Below are 14,851 nucleotides of genomic sequence, written 5' to 3'. Positions count from 1 at the left end.
AAACAACTATTGACACATGAACTAGATTTCGCCTTTTTTGTGCAGGGGTATCGGCATCCACCAACGGCTTTTATTCCTGTTTGGTTTGTGGTGAAGGCAGTACACACACATTCTGGTCACAGTGACACATGGACGCACTTTATTTGTGTGATTAATTTCAAATGGTCCAAACGTTCATGACAAGTGTGAATCGAATTTGCTTTTGGACAGCATTCAACGAATGTGGCTCCAACCTTGCGCAAACTTCCTCATGGTTGATTTCTACGAGAATCGTACATAACAAGCATCATACTGTTTCTTCTGGTACATGTAGAGCTTATACGTATTTAATAGCCAATTGTCTAACACCTTGTAGTGCATTCTCTCATTGTATTCCTCTTTCGGCTGTAGGTGTACTACACTTGTCATGTGTGTTACATATGCAATACAAAAGAACCAAGTAAACTACTGTAATCTGTTTGTGTGGAGGAAATTAATATACGCATCATTGATTTCTCTTTGTTTTAAACATGGAGTGCTCCTGTGTGCTGATGTTAGGATGCCTCCACCTTCCTGTGAGTTTTCATTGAAATCAAAATTATTTTCAAGAGAAACAAACAAGTGATATATGCCCTAGAGAATGAGCCAAGTAATGGAGTTGCAAAGTATTGTTATTAGGGTGACTTCTTTCTGACAGTATTTTCCAAATTAATCTTCATTTATCTGTAGGTGGTCCTTCATATTCCTGAAAACTCCATTTAGTTTTTCTAGTTTCGGCATTCACTGCTCAACTGTCAACAAACACTGCTGAGTCGGATTCACAAACAGCAGAACTATTCACATCACTTGACTGCAAGTCAAGTGCAGGTTTGAAAATCGCTGATAATCAAATTTTCACTGACATTAATAAATGGTTTAAAGCTAATTTACTGTCATTAAACTTTGGAAAGACCCACTATATGCAGCTCAGAACCTGTAATAGATTTCCTTCCAGCATGTGTATAACACATGAAGGCATGCAAATCAAAGAGGTTGACAGTGTTAAATTTCTGGGATTACAACTCGATAGTAAACTCAGGTGGGAAGGGCACACCACAGAATTGCTTAGGTACCTAAACAAGTATGTATTTGCAATGAGAATGATGTCAGATGTAGGGAAATACAGTATAAATATATAAAAATAACTTGTGTACTTTGCTTACTTTCATTCTATTATGTCATACAGGATCATATTTTGGGGTAACTTGTCAAACTGAGCAAACGTTTTTAATGTGCAAAAGCTTATAAGAAGAAGAATTTGTGGTGTAAATTCAAGAACATCATGGAGAAACCGGTTCAAGGAACTTTATATTCTAACCACTGCTTCTCAGTACATTTATTCCTTAATGAAATTTGTTGCAAGTAATGTATCTCTATTTCCAACCCATACTCAATACATAGTATCAATACTAGGAGTAAGAACAATGTATATAAAGGCCAAAAATCACTTACTTTAGTCCAAAAAGGGGTCCAATATTCAGGAACCATTAAAAACTTGGTTTCAGATAAAGCACAGTTTAAACAGAGTTTTAAAAAAATTTTTATAGGCAACTCCTACTCCATAGATGATTATTTCAGAAGGGTCTGTTAGACCAGCTTAAGTAAAAATGTCTGTTATGTTTCAGTTTTGACAGCACTTGGTCATAACAGTCAAGATTACTTTTTTTGTGTATGATAAATTTATTAATAGTGCATAACAGACTTTCATTCTGACAGTGTGTTAATTCTGTAAATATTAGCTATTCCAGTTTTCCGCATTGTTTTCACCTATTTCGACAATCTCCTGACAAATGATCAGGGTAGTAAGTATTAAACTCAAATGTTTTACATTTTTATGTTGTATTTCCTGACATGTTTCATACCCATGAGAATCATCTCATTTTTTTGGTCTTTGGAAAGAAAACTGAATCTAAAATAATCTAATTTTCATTCTTCTGCAACTTGCAGTGCATCAGCCAAAAGCCTCTGCCCTTCTTGTTATTCTTTTTCGTGGGAATGTGTTTTTTCTTCCACCTCCTTGACTGCATTGCATACTTTCATCCACAGCTCTTGTGGGAATTTGTCTTCTAACTCTAATCCATTAAATCTGTTTCAGACTTTCACTGTGTAATCAAAAGGTATGGTCTTAAGGTCATATCTGCAAGATGGAACAGCTTTTGCTACTTTTCTCAGTTTCAGCCAGAATTTTGCATTTAAGAGCTCGTAATCTGATCCACAATCAGCTCTGGGTCTTGTTGTAGTTGACTGAACCACTTTCTTCCACCTCTGATTACAAAGTGTGTGATCTATTTGATTCAGGTGTTGCCATCTGGCAAAATCCAAGAATATAGGCATCATTTGGATAGCTGAAACAGTGTGTTACTAATGACCAACAAATTGTTTTGGCAGAATTCTAGGAGTCTGTATCCTGCTTCATTTGTTGTACCAAGACCAAATTTTGCCACTACACCCTCTACCATTTGATTTCCCACTTCTGTCTTCCACTATGAAGATGACATCCTTTTTTGGTATCGATGGAAGTAATTCTTGTAAATCTTCATAGAACTGATCAATAGCTTCCTTTTCAGCATCGATGGTTGGTGCATAAACTTGAATGACTGTGATATTGAGGGGCTGACGTTGAAATCTGATGGACATTATTCTATCATTTTTATAGTTGCATCCCATTGCAGCTTTTCCTACTATGTCGCTAACTATGATGGCTGCTCCATTACTTCTGTTGTTCTCTTGTCTAGAACAATATTCCATATGGCTATCCAAAGAAAATTCTCCCATGCCAGTCCACTTCATTTCACTTATTCCCAATATGTCAATGTTAATCCTCTTCATTTCTCTTTTGATTACATCTAATTTTCCTGGATACATGGATCTTACATACCATGTTCTTATGCAGTGCTTTTCCTTGCAGAATATTACTCTTTGTGAAGTTTCTCTCAACCTTGTTCTCCCCAGAGATCTGAAAGGGGAACTTTAAACTCTGGAACGTTTTGAGTTGAGCAAAGCCATTGAGTTTTCTTGGGGTAATTGCAGTGGTGGTTTCCTGTTGACTTCCACTGACCACCAAATCCTGTCTGCTCACCAATTGAGTTTCCCACAGATGTTGGTTACCCAGCCTCCTGCTGAATTGCTCGGCTTAACAGGGGCACCATGTGCAGGTAGGAAAGAAGAGAACTGAAATGACAGGGGGTGTGAGAACTCTCTTGCTGAGTTCTTGTAATTGCATATCACGCCTATTTTATGCCAGAGTCTCAAGGCGTTTGCAGAGATTCCACCAGGTATTTTGTGGGCCCATTCTGAGGTTAGATTTATTCAAACATGAAGGTTTTGGGTATATTGAAATTCATAAAAGTTCCACTCTCAAGCTTTTAGTAGTGCTGTGTATCTAATTTGTGAGAAACTACTACTACCCCATTTTATTTTTTAGTAAGTCCTTTAATTGATTGTTAACTTTGTTGGTTTCATTCTGAATCTGAGATTCTGTCAACTTGTTTCAAAAGCAGATTGCAGTAGCTACAGGTAACGTTACAGGTCAGTCTGTGACTACAACCAAGATTTCAGATTTTGGAAAGATGGAGGGGGGAATATCACACTATAAACAAATATATGTAAAAACAAAGATGATGTGACTTACCAAACGAAAGCGCTGGCAGGTCGATAGACACACAAACAAACACAAACATACACACAAAATTCTAGCTTTCGCAACCAACGGTTTCCTCATTTCCTTGCCTCTTTCCTGACGAGGCAACTGTTGGTTGCGAAAGCTAGAATTTTGTGTGTATGTTTGTGTTTGTTTGTGTGTCTATCGACCTGCCAGTGCTTTCATTTGGTAAGTCACATCATCTTTGTTTTTACATATATTTTTCCCACGTGGAATGTTTCCCTCTATTATATTCATATCATTAATTTGAACCCAACAATTACACACTATAAACAAACACATACATACTGTAATCTTCTTTACATTTCATAAGCAGCTGCTAAATAACATCAAAAGCTAAGATAAAATCTATAGATACCTTATTTATCACCAGTGTCACATTTCCCAACTGTTTACCACAACAGAGTGTACTAAAAGACACGTTTTGGAGAGATCGTTATTGTGGTGTATGCTAGCTTCATGGCATGCGTATAGTTTTTGGTGTTTTCATTTCTAAACTTCAGACTATTACCATGTTTTGTGTATTCAGACCATGGCGTCTGTAAGTTCACGTGACGGAAGACCGTATTTGTCGTATCTATTCTTGTGTAGTCCAAAAATATGCATTTTATGTGATGTAGCACACACACCACTCAGCTGCATTGTTCATTGCTCTGTTAAAATTGCATGTATACTATGGATTTAATCTGTTCTTGTTCTTAATTCATGTTTACATTGAAACTGGATGTACCTAGTTCCTTCACTTTTATCATAACCGCATTGCACATTGAGTTCATATTGTTTTGTTTTTGAATTTGTGATATGCTAAAAAGAAAGTAAAACATATTAAACTTGTGCATAATAAATTCACAAAAAGAAACTTGCTAATAATGCACGTTACTGCAGTCAGCAGACTAGGAAACTAAAGTAATGGGACATATTTTGCACAAGGCAAGACTGTTGAGGTAATTTCGCGCACTTTTCCCTCTAATCTTTCGTGATACTTTCACTAGGTGGTGATACTTATGTTACCATACGCTAATGCATTCTGGAGAGACATTTGCAAACTTATTCTGGAGATGGACAGAATAGGAAAAAAAAAACCACTGTCTAAAACAGTATCAAAACAATGAACTTCAATTGAAGACACATCAAAGCTTAGTAGAGATATACAGAGAATATACAGAGACAGGGATTCAACTGCGAAGTTTCAGCAACTCTGTTCTTTCTCTTTTGGTGTAAGCAGTGGAACATGAAAATTGTGTGCAGGTTGGTAGGACACCCTTATGCTGAAACATTAGAGCTGTTGGGATGCTCATAAGAGCTGTACTCCAAGGAAACCACACCCCAAAACGTCTAATACATGGAGCCAAGCGGTATTTCATGGTGCACCCTTAAGACCAGCTACTACCTGTTCAAAAAACATCACATGACATCACATATCAACAGTTCCAAAAACATTGACCAACATTAATTAAATGTTTGCTAAACATGCGAAATACATTCTGATAATTTAAATTCAGTAATACATTATAGAGAAATTTCTTTTAGTACATATTTTGGAGTGGTTCCACCTCAAAGTCTTTAATTACTAGCTGCGTCTGTTCCAAAATATTAGGCTCTTCAGATCTCATGTGGAAGCAGTATCTCCTTCATAAAGCAACCTAATTTCGTTGGCAACAGTGAATTCACCTACACTGTGAAGCGTCTTCTTATTAACTTCAAGACTGCCATGATGCAAACCATTTGCATTTCAGTGACTACAATGTTGTTCCAGAAATGTTTTCTTACTGTCTCCTCAGTTATACTGTAATGATAACATAGCCATTACCAAACACATACTAACGTGAAAATTATTACAAAATGGTCAACACGTACCATAGGCTTAACTAGCGGAATGTTACTATTAGGTGATATATAGTTTGACTCATTTCTGTTAGTTGCTTGACTTTAAAAACTGCTGGCTCTCATAAGTTTTCGTGTAAGTGTAAGCTTACATGTTTTCACACGTCAGTAAATATCCCACAGCTTTAATCTGTATCCTTTCTCCCTAAATTATGAGCTACTACTACTATAAATAGATTGAACCTGAGTGGGTGACTGAAGCTTGTTGTCATTACTGAACATGGAACTTCCCTATTTTTCCTTCAATGAGCTGCAAGGGGGTTTGCCATTGCCTTCCTCTGACCTATGTGTCAAATGTGTTGCAGTGCTCTGTGATTGTCTACACGAGTCCTTGTGTGATATTGTGTTATGTGTGTGTATTTGTGGTTGATAAAATAAATGAAAGTAAGGTAGTGGTTGAAATAATAGTGACTGCACATAACCTAATCTTGTGGAGTTATACCTAGAGCTTCCTGTCTGGCAGACATCACCATCAACAGTGTCACATGCTGTCAGTTTTTGTGTAATGTTGCAGAGGGGTTTGGCATAACCACAGGATGTAGGTGCACAGTCTCCTAATAAGAAACATTGTGCTACCACTTATTGTTCCCTTGCTGACAGTTTACTAGAGACAAAAATCTTCCCCACCCAGTCCCCCCTCGAGGATTTGCACTAGCTAACTCTGTGTCAAACACAACTACTAACATGTGGTAGCATCCTCAGCTGTAGTGGCAAGTACCAACTGAATGTCTTGTGTGAGAAATCAAATTTTGTAAGGTATGGAAAGGGCAAAGGGCAACCACTCACCTATAGCAAATTCACTTGTGTCACACAACAGACGTAGCAGAAAACAGTATTCACTAGCTTTTGAGCTTTCAATCTTCTTCTAGAATAAAGTACACGCACACCGTGGCCGCGATAGTGTGCATGTGGGTGTCTATGTGGTTGTTTTTGTGAATGTACTCTGTGCTGGAAGAGAACCAAAGATCAAAAGGTAGTAAGAGGGTTGTTTGAAAAGTTCTCGGAATGGAATAGAAAAAAAGTACTTACATCACTGAAACTTTTTTTTATCAATGTAGTCTCCTTGTAGGTTAATGCACTTGGTCCAATGATGTTCCAGTGCCTTGAGCCTATCTCGAAAATGAATTTCCTCCAGGCCTGAAAAGTAGTTGTCAACTCCCGGCTATCAATTCTTCATTTGAAGTGAATCTGTGTCCACCAAGAAAAATTTTCAGTTTTGGGAAGAGATGGAAGTCTGTCAGAACATATCAGGTGAATAAGGCGGGTGTGACAACAATTCATTCATTATTTCGTGTAATTTTGCCATGTCGAAGGCACATGTGTGCGGGCCCGCATTGTTTTGCTGGAAGATGACTTTCTTCCTTGCTAAACCTCGTCTTTTTTCGCAATTTGTCCAGGAAGTTAGCATAGTATTCAACAGTAATTGTTTGCCCAGTGGGGAGATAATCTACAAACAGAATCCCCTTCGCATCTCAGAACACTGATGCCATCACCTTTCCTGCCAAAGGAATTGGCTTTGCTTTCTTTTGTGGCGGAGAATCAGCACGTTTTCACTGCTTTGACTCTTGTTTTGTCTCTGGGGTATAGTAGTGCATCCAAGTTTCATCTGTGGTCACAAACTAACACAAAAAATCTTGTTTGTGTCTCCTAAAACAGGCCAACATTGTTCAGATATGTCCATTCTCGTGCGTTTTTGATCCAGCGTCAAGAGCTGTGACACCCATCTTGCAGATAATTTTTTCATTTCTAATTCTTCAGTTAAAATGTTATATACCCTTTCAGATGACATCTGGCAAGCATGAACAATTTCATGCACTTTCAATTGGCGATCCTCCATGACCATTTTGTGCACTTTTGCAATGATTTCTGGGATAATGGCACATCTTGGCTGACCACTGCGTGGATCATCATTTAAGCTCTCCCAACCAAATTTAAATTCATTTGTCCACTTGGCAACAATTGAATATGAAGGAGCAGAGGTCCCCAGTGTATTCTGGAAATCGGCATGAATGTTGTTTGCTTTCATACCTTTCTTTACGAAGTATTTAATCACTTCTTGAATCTCAATTTTTTCCATCTTCACAAGTCACTATGCAGGAACAACAACAGAGTCATGTCACTGCCACAGCTCTCTTCCAAGAGCACTGAAATGTCATGTGTTTACAGGCAACAGTCCAGTGAATGTCACGTGAACAACTCATTGCGCTAGTACTGACCTCTCATGGTGATTCCGAGAACTTTCTAAACCACCCTCGTAAATACAGTTTTCTGTTACATGTGTCCATGCACCACACATCATCTGCTATTAGTTTATGTATTTTTACGTCCAGAAATTTTCATTATTTTTATAGAAAGCACTTTTTATTGTAACCTGACCTCATTGTGTTCCCCTCCATGTTACAGCAATGATGTGCTGTCAAATTAATATAAATGAAGAATAGTTTCATCTTCTCTCTCTCTCTCTCTCTCTCTCTCTCTCTCTCTCTCTCTCTCTCTCTCTCTCTCTCTCTCTCTCTCTCGCCCCCACTTCCCCCCCCCCCCTCCCCCCCCCCCCCCAAATGTAACAATGATACTATCTGACGTTTGAAAGAAGTCAATATCTCTAAATTGTGTTGCTTTTGTTGTCTGTCTGTCTATACCATTATATTTTTATTGTGTTAGAAGGAACTGGTCTAATTCTTTGTCACACTTGCAGCATGGATGTTGTAAAATCAGAAGCAAGAAGCCCAGACAAAAGCAGGATTTTGGAAAACTTTTCGGGATATGGAGTTATTTCTGGTAAGCTACTAGTTATTCCGAAGAGAACTGGTACTGATAATATGCTGATAGCACAGTGTAGGCTTTCACAGCTGGTAATGTGTTCACGTAAAACTTTTGGGCGGATAGGCCATTGTCAATGTATAAAACTCTCCCCAGATGTTTCGTCTCCGGCTGCGGTAGATGACTCCAAAGTAAAGTGGCAAACAGTTTGCCACTTTACCTCGGAGGATGTCTTCCGCATCCAGAGACGAAACATCAGGGGAGAGTTTTAAACATTTCCCGTGGCCTATCAGCCCGAAAGTTTTTAGTGAAGAAATATACTGCTCAACTCTAAAATTTGTTTTCTTAGGAATAAGCAATCATGAAAGTCTGTAAGAAGTTGTAGGGTGACTGGTAATCTAATTATCCATATATAATTAGCTACAGGTTCCATATATTATTAGAACAATTCTTTTATTGAAATGATATGGAATGAGACAGTTTACAGGATTTGATATGTGATTAGTGTTAACATTAATCAATACATTATCATTTTATTGCTGCTCATGCAGCTGCACTTAAAAACTTTTTTTTTGTACTTTCTACAAGTTTTTAAGTAGAAATTCATCAGTGGAGTAGAAGGAAATGTCCAGGAAAAATGATTTTAAATTAATTTAAAACTTGTGTCAGACATTTTGTCTTATTAGGCAAGTGACCAAAATTGTTTATTGCTGCATCTTGAACTCCTCCTTGAGCTACTGACAGTTTCAACAATGGGTGTTGTAGGTATGTAGATTACTGTTCTTCCCAAATTCTTATTAATTATTTATGACAAATTTCATTAGCGAAAGTATGTATTGTGATGGTGCAGTTAAAGTGTCTAACTCCTTGAAGAGGTGCTACATGACACCCTTGGGTAAACAACATCTGTTATTCTTACTACTCACTTTTGTGCAATCGTTACTTTTGAAGGAATGGTTTAATGGTTCCCTTCTGTGCTTCTAAGGGCACACGTGTTTGTAGAGGCATGCTAATCAGTAAGAGGGGTACATGAGCTGGTTTGAGATATTTATTTCTAAAAACCAATTACTACAACAAAAATTTAATGGGTTATGACCTCTTAATCAAGGGAGCAAGGGAGACTCCTCGCTCATGGTGGGGTCTTTGAACGAGGTGAACAAATATACAGTTTACAGAATACTGTTCAACGTTGTCTGGCAGCATGAGAATACAGGTGCCAAGAAGGGGGTCATTAACACAGGGTTTCGAAGGAGTGGTGTCCGTATGCAAGACTTTTGTATTTGTGGCAGGAAAGCCGTAAGTTTGATAGCGAGACACTCACCTGATGGTCAAGGGAGCCAGTACAGTTGAGAGAAAACTCATTTCAGTGGCATGCTTGGCAGTAAGGGTTGCCAAAAACAGCCAGAGATAAAATGGCAATAAACCTGCCTGGTACTTCTGACAGTAATTGAACTTCACCGCACTAAAGTACACTAAACTCCCTACACTACACCGCAAACAGTAATCCAGCTGCTGATACTTGTGGAACGAACTGGGCATCTGGCATTAGACTTCGTACAGTCGCAGTCAAGGACAGTCCCTTGAGAAAATGCAGCTCGGGAAGGCAGCGCAGGAGCCTGCTGTTAGTTTGAACTCTGGCAAGATATGGCAGCTGATGACATGAGCCATGTGGCGTTGCATGGGAGGTGCCAAGTGCACAATTTGGAGGTGTTGCCTCATCAAAGTGGGGGCAGTGACTGTTCGTGTGATGACTCAACACACGTGACCCCCGGAAAGTGTGGCAGTCTAAGGCAACACCAGTGCCAACTGTGCAGAGGGGTGTTCAGAGCTGACAGACAGTGCTTGCTGGGTGGCCTGTTTGGGCTGTCTCTGTTGTGCTTGTGGGAGTGCTGTAGTTTCTGGTGAGTGGAGGGCGTGGGCAGCTCTTGTGCATGGCACTGGAAGTGAGTGAAACAGTGCCAGTACTAGCACATGCTAGGAGTGGTATTGGTAGCACTGTGTCAGTAGTGGTGGGATCCTGTTGAAGGGGGGGAGGGGGGGGGTGGCAGTGTCTGCATTGGCTGGAGGCTGTGAAAAGGGCAGTGCAGTGGCAACATTAGGGTCCCAGGCACTGGGGGGTGTTTCAATGGTGTAGTCAGACAGTGGTGGGTCGGAGGCGGTGTCAGGGACAGCGTCAGCTGGTGGTATGTCAGACTTGGTGTCGGGGGTGGTGTTGGCGGATGGCACATTCAGAATAGCATAGGGGCTGGTATTGGCATGCATCAAATTGGAGGTGGTGTTGGTGGTGCTGCGACTGGGGCTGGTGGCAGGTGAGGGGCAACTCCATGTCAACAGTGCTGCTCTAGTTGGCTGGAGGTGGCTCTAGTACATAGGCTGGCTTGAGCCTGCCTTTAAAGGCGGTTGTTGTGGCCCTGTGCAGACAATTGGAGAATGTCATGACCCCACATTGCAAAACCAAGTGCGGGCCCAAATATTGTGGGTGATTGGATGCATACCAGCCACCACTGCAAAGCAAGACATGTGTGCATGCTGTGATGTCATGATGGATGAAGGTATGGTGTTCATCATGACATTGTAAAGATGTTGGTCACAGTGGGCCCATGAACGTTTGGAGGTGTTGCATGAAACTTGGGCTGATGCTGTTGGGAGGTAGTGTGGTTGCCTCCAAAAATTCACCAGGAATGGGGTGTGGCTGTCTGTATACCAAGTCGGTGGCAGAAGTTCCCAGGTTGTTTTGTGTGTGATTTGTAGGCCTAGAAATACCAGGGATAGGACAGCAGACCATTTGAAAGAGTAACATGTAAGGGTGGAACCACTCCATCATGCTGTTACCTACAGGGCGGTAGCTGGTGATAAGGTGGATATTGGAGCTGCAGGTGGCTGTCAGAGATTGGAAGAGGGCAAAGGTGAATTGGCACCCACGATCTGGAGGGTGTTACAGGGGCATCCAAAGTGGGACATCCAGGTCCAAATGGGGGTGCAGCAACAGTTTCAGCTGAAATGTCAGGGATGGGGGTGGCCTCTGGCCGGCATGTAAATTGTTCATAATTATCAGTAGGCAACAGCTATTGGAGGAGGGTAGTGGGCCAACATTGTTGAGGTGTATGTGCATGAATCGGTGTTCTCTGGGGGAAAGTGGCCATGGGGGAGTGAACTCCCCGTCCGACCTTGGCACGCTGGTGAGGTGTACAGGACTGGGCCTAGTTGCTGCAGTTGCAGTGAATGCCCAGCCAGACAAAACATTGTTTCATAAGGGTGACAGAAGTATAGATGCCTGGATGTACAAGGCTGTGGACATGGTGAAATGCTGGTTTTTGGAAGGCGGGAATGAGGAAGGTGTGGGAGTGATTTTTGGAATCATTAGGCTGTTAAGGATCCTCAAGAATGGCACACCAGATTTTTCAATAAGAGATGGATATGGACCTTAGCTGGAGGTTGAGGCCACAGTCAGCATTCTGAAGGTTGTGGTCAGGTCTGAGTCACCCTCTTGAGCAGTGGCGAGGACGTTGTAGTCTAAGCATTGGGCGACAGTGCGGCAGCAGCTAAGACAGTCTGCCACAATGTTATTGATGCCAGCAACATGCTGGATATCGGTAGTGAATGTTTGATGTACTCCTGTAGCCTAAACTGTCAGAGTGAGATCTGGTCCATGTTTTACTTACTGTAAAGATTGAAAAGACATGCCCCTCAACTAAAGGTCAGAAATAGTGGATGGCTTCATGGACTACGAGCAGCTTGCAGTGATAAGTGCCCCAGTGGCACTATGCAGCAGACAAAAAGAGGGCAAGTGGTTGCAAGATGTACAGGCGTTGCTGTAGGGTGGCCCCAATAGCCGTCTGGCTTGTGTCCGTCACTATTGCGATGGGGACACTAGGGTGGGGTTGGGCCAAAAGGGCTGAATTGATGAGATCCTGTTTTGTTTTTTCAAATCTCTTGATGCTGGCCTGGGTCCAAGAGACCAGTTTGGTTGCCATTGTTTTTATTGCTCCGGAGTGCTACAGGATGGTGCTTTTGGGTGGCAACGACATTGTGAAGATGTCAATGGAAAAAGTTGGACATGCCAGAGATCTTCATAGGTAGTGTGGAAAGTCCATTACTGCCAGTGCTATCTCAGAGAGAGGACAGAGGGAAGGGGGGGTGTGGTGGGTGGACCCCGACATTAGAGCCTAAGTTTCCGAGGAATTCGACCTCACTTGACCCAGAAATGCATTTTGCAGTGTTGAGGATCACTCCGGCTTTCTGTGGGTAGGAAAAAATTTTGTGTATGTATTGCAGTGGAGCAATTTAGTATATCATCTAAACAGGCAAAACAACCCGGTGCACCCCAGAAGTTGCTGTCCAAAAATTGCTGCCAAGTTTGTGTGGCATTGTGGAGACCAAATACCATGAATGCACTCTCAAACACTCTGAAAAGTGTGATTATGGCTGTTTTCTCAGTATCTTCCAGGGCGACTGGGATTTGTGTGCAGGCTTTAGCGCAGTTTCTCTTACTGAAGATATTAGCTCCCGAGATGACGTCCATCGTAGGTGTGGGGAGGAGTGGCATGAATAGTGTTCAGGGATGCTGAAGGCATTTAATTTGTGTTAATCACCCCAAGGGTATAAGGAACTGTCCTTCTTGGGGGCGAGGTGAAGAGCTGATGCCGAGGAGCTACTGGAAGGACGAGGTACATTGGCAGTGAGCAAATGTTTGAACTCATTTTGTGCGATTTTGTGCTTGTGAGAAGGAAAGAAGTGGGCATGGCAGAAAACTGGGGGGATAGTGGGTTATACATTTTCTACACATAACATGACATTGTAATTCTGTCAGAGACAGCAAAGGACTTGGAAGAGCAGTTGAACGGAATGGATGGTGTCTTGAAGGGAGGATATAAGATGAACATCAACAAAAGCAAAACGAGGATAATGGAATGTAGTCGAATTAAGTCGGGTGATGTTGAGGGTATTAGATTAGGAAATGAGACACTTAAAGTAGTAAAGGAGTTTTGCTATTTGGGGAGCAAAATAACTGATGATGGTCGAAGTAGAGAGGATATAAAATGTAGACTGGCAATGGCAAGGAAAGCGTTTCTGAAGAAGAGAAATTTGTTAACATCGAGTATACATTTAAGTGTCAGGAAGTCATTTTTGAAAGTATTTGTATGGAGTGTAGCCATGTATGGAAGTGAAACATGGACGGTAAATAGTTTGGACTAGAAGAGAATAGAAGCTTTCGGAATGTGGTGCTACAGAAGAATGCTGAAGATTAGATGGGTAGATCACATAACTAATGAGGAAGTATTGAATAGGATTGGGGAGAAGAGAAGTTTGTGGCACAACTTGACCAGAAGAAGGGATCGGTTGGTAGGACATGTTCTGAGGCATCAAGGGATCACCAATTTAGTATTGGAGGGCAGCGTAGAGGGTAAAAATCGTAGGGGGAGACCAAGAGATGAATACACTAAGCAGATTCAGAAGGATGTAGGTTGCAGTAGGTACTGGGAGATGAACAAGCTTGCACAGGATAGAGTAGCATGGAGAGCTGCATCAAACCAGTCTCAGGACTGAAGACCACAACAACAACAACACATAACATGAAGATGGCAATCACACTGAAATAGGCCTATAGTAATAAAAAATATAATTGAACACAGCAGCATCTTGATCTCGTAGCATTATGTGTAATGTCCTAATATGAATGTAGCGTGTTGTTTCAAAAGTTAGGGAGAGTCTATTTCCAAAGAACCACTTACCTATTCTTTGGAAAATATCATTTACTAACTCTTCTGTTGATTTCTCTCGAATGGAATTTATTGTCACACTAGTATCATTTGCAAAAAGTACCTATTTTGCTTGTTGAATGTTAAGTGGAAGGTCGTTCACATATATTAGGAATAGGAGTGGACCCAAAATATTTGCCACAGTTATGCCAGAACACAGCCTGTTATATTTTCTTGTGGGTAAATTGGCAGCATCATAAAATGGAGCATTGTCCACATGACATGTGCTGAACAGTAGAAGATTACTGAATGAAAAGAACCAGGTGTACAACATATATTGATTTTTGCGACTTGCAGACTACGGAACACGCGCTATTATGCAAATATGAACGTGCCCAGCACGCTGAATAGTGTGCTGCCTTCTAGCTACACTGTTCAGCTGTGTTCAGAACAGTGGAGCCATGGCACCACCACACAGACCAAACAAGGCATGAACAAACAAGTCGTATTGCCAGTAGAATGAACTGAGTGGATATTGACGAGGAGTCCATAGAATCTGCATCTACTTCTATACTGTGCGAACCACTGTGAAGTGCACTGCAGAGAGTATGTCCCATTGTATCAGTTACTATGGTTTCATCTTATAGCATTCATGTACCTATCATGTGAAGAATGAATGTTTAAGTGCCTCTTTGTGTGCTGTAACTAATCTGATCTTATCCTTACGATCCCTATGAGAGCAATAACTATCGGGTTGTAGTATATTCCTAGAATCATCATATAAAGCTGGTTCTTGAAACTTTGTAAGTAAGCTTCTGAGGATAGTCAT

The 14,851-nt window shown here is 41.0% G+C and overlaps 1 pseudogene; it reads right to left on the bottom strand.

The window, feature by feature from the left end:
- Nucleotides 1-2,109: 2,109 nt before the first annotated feature.
- Nucleotides 2,110-9,862, bottom strand: LOC124776120 (annotated as a pseudogene).
- Between the last annotated feature and the right edge of the window lie 4,989 nt (nucleotides 9,863-14,851).

The sequence above is a fragment of the Schistocerca piceifrons genome, chromosome 2 (genome assembly GCF_021461385.2).
Source record: "Schistocerca piceifrons isolate TAMUIC-IGC-003096 chromosome 2, iqSchPice1.1, whole genome shotgun sequence".
NCBI classification, from domain to species: Eukaryota; Metazoa; Arthropoda; class Insecta; order Orthoptera; family Acrididae; genus Schistocerca; species Schistocerca piceifrons.
Note: the sequence above shows the minus strand (reverse complement) of the source record. Positions and strands in the feature narration are given on the sequence as shown.